Source organism: Penaeus chinensis, chromosome 12 (assembly GCF_019202785.1).
Source record: "Penaeus chinensis breed Huanghai No. 1 chromosome 12, ASM1920278v2, whole genome shotgun sequence".
Lineage (NCBI taxonomy): Eukaryota > Metazoa > Arthropoda > Malacostraca > Decapoda > Penaeidae > Penaeus > Penaeus chinensis.
This window is the reverse complement of record NC_061830.1, coordinates 42,607,536-42,610,035: the sequence shown is the minus strand read 5'-3', so window position 1 is coordinate 42,610,035 and position 2,500 is coordinate 42,607,536. Positions and strand designations below refer to the sequence as shown.

The following is a 2,500-nucleotide window of genomic DNA, read 5'->3' as shown; positions in this document are numbered from 1 at the left end:
GCATGTTATTCCAAAGAAGTGATCGCATTGTGTATGCGCTTGATGGATGATTTATGAAAACTAATTCAATAAATACATTTCTTGAAACCTAAACACAACGTTCAACATCCGTTTAGGTAACAAATCAAATAGATGAAAATTATAAACATTTAAAATCGCTATAATTACATAATATATGGTCTATTCAGCTATGGCACAGTTATCTCTTATAGTGATTTTAGCTGTTTGAGAAACTGAGAGGGGGGCAGACAGAAAGAGAGAGAGAGAGAGAGAGAGAGAGAGAGAGAGAGAGAGAGAGAGAGAGAGAGAGAGAGAGAGAGAGAGAGTGAGAGTGTGTGTAAAGCCAAGGGCAAACTCTTCGGTGTGGCAGCTGCAGCGTGGTACGTGTCTGGCTTGGTGGCAGCAAGAGACTCTTTAAGGAAGCGGACAAGAACTGCAGGGAACACGACGACACTGCGTGACTCGCCCCACCGCGAAGAGGACTCACCCAGCCCCAGTCGGCCGTTCTCTTGGTGCGACGAGACGACTAGCTGTACCGCTTCAAGGAGCTCGTGTCCCGCAATTTCGATCATGTTCCTGGCTAGATCTAGCGTCACCATCTCCTTCTTATGTACATTAGTTCACGGGGTGACTCTGACCTGCCTCGACCTCTGTTTTGTACTGCTCCTTGACCCAGTCCTGACCTGGCTGGGTCTCTAACGGCAGGTGAGAGGCGTGGCTTAGGGGGCGTGGTCTAGCCTGGGCGGGGTTAGGACCTAGCGGTGAGTGAACGGATAAAGAAAAAATGGGGTAGGAATAGCAGGAGACCGGTGAACAACAGTCAAATTATTACATAAAACTTTCTTCACTGTACAATACCAGAAGAATTTCTAAAGTCATTAGAAAAGAATATACAGAGGACATGGAGGCGAACTAGACTGACTCGACGACGGCCCTGGAGCATTCTCTCTGCCCGAGCATTGAAACGTTGTTGGTGAAAGGAGAAAGAAAAGTTTTTCGATGCCTGCTCCATGTCCACGCGTCCCATGAGTCGTGTGAAGGAGAGAGGTCCCCACACCCAAGCACTCTGCCTCCTAGTGAGTATGGCACGATAAATTCTACGAGACATTTCGAAAGCCAAGACTTTGTTGAGTATGGTGTGTGATGCACGTCTGGGCATATCCCGAGAGAATATCGTCAACATCATTGTTAATCATAGTAATGCAGTTATTACTGTAATTTGAGTTATCAGTTCGAACGCAGCCAAAGAAACATTCTGTCTCAGTAAAGAAACACAGATTATAACAGAATGATTTGCTCCTGTTTATGTACACTCTTTTTGTCAATTTTCGTTAGGTGAATCAATGAGCCTTCATTCGCTTTCATATATCAATGATTTAATATGTGTTTTTTTCCGAAGCGTCCACAACAAACTCAACAAAGTCCTGCTTAGCTCGTCGTCCCAAATATGCTAAGCTAAAAATCATTTTTTTTTTACAATTATCCCTTAACTTATGCTGTTATCCTGATTCACTTGGCAGAACACCGTCAGCGCTGCCAGAACAATCTCAAGAACAGCGACTGGCATGTCACCCAGCTGATCGTCAAATCGAAAATCTGGTCATCAGTGTCAATGTACTTCCCTAAAAACGTCGCCCGGAACTACGAGGGAAAAATAATCTTATACATATAATTATAATTCCATTGATCATGAAAGAGTACAAATTAACCTTAGGGATCTGTATATAACTCTACTGATCGAGAGAAAGAGTGAGAAAAAAAAAATGTAAACTATGTAACAATAACGAGCTACCTCTTGGGTGACATGACAGTGGCGGCTCTCGAGCACCGACAGTGTGTACAAAGCATGGCACTGAAGAATCCACGATGAACCCGGTAACCAGGAACACGATTCTCGTAAAACATCTTTACATTCATCTGCATCAACATCAATATCTCGAATCACCATTCAGTATCACCATATAAACACAATAGAACGCTATCGGTCGACCATTGTGTGACTACTCTTGTATACAATAAAATTGTAATAAAAATTCCATACATCTTAATTCAAACATTTAAAAAATATAAAAAGGGTAAATGTCATCTTCATTACAAGCGGAAAATCTCCAAAATTTCCACAAAATCACTGGTAATCCGATGGCGATTACCTCTTCCAGGGATGCTGGATTCTATACACAAAAAATCTCTTCTCTTCTTGTGCAGATAGAAAATGGACTTTATTTTTCTCTAATATATATCTTAGAAAATATACTCGCGTGCATTCTCTCCATCCTCACAAAAGATGTCCTTCTCCTAAGTTACCAAAGCGAAAAAAGAGAAAAAATCCAGCTCGAACCGCACATGAACCTTTGCTGAAAAGAAACACGTCTAGTTTCCTTCCTCCGGACTTCATCATAGTACATAACATTCTTTGCTCTCCTACTCCCCCCCCCCTCCTCTATTTCTATTTCTTTTTTTATCTAATCTGTCTGTGTCGTGATGGCCAACATAGCCTGCG

At 42.2% G+C, this 2,500-nt stretch overlaps 1 protein-coding gene across 5 annotated transcripts in view; it reads right to left on the bottom strand.

Annotated features, from left to right (window-relative positions):
- LOC125030926 (BTB/POZ domain-containing protein Tiwaz-like) overlaps nt 1-2,500 on the bottom strand; it is a 158,159-nt gene that overhangs the window by 361 nt on the left and 155,298 nt on the right. For all 5 annotated transcript variants that reach the window (XM_047621297.1, XM_047621298.1, XM_047621301.1 and 2 more), the window contains one exon: nt 1-2,500. This exon is cut by the window's left edge and continues 361 nt beyond it; it is cut by the window's right edge and continues 206 nt beyond it. The gene's annotated coding sequence lies outside the window, so the exon portion shown is untranslated.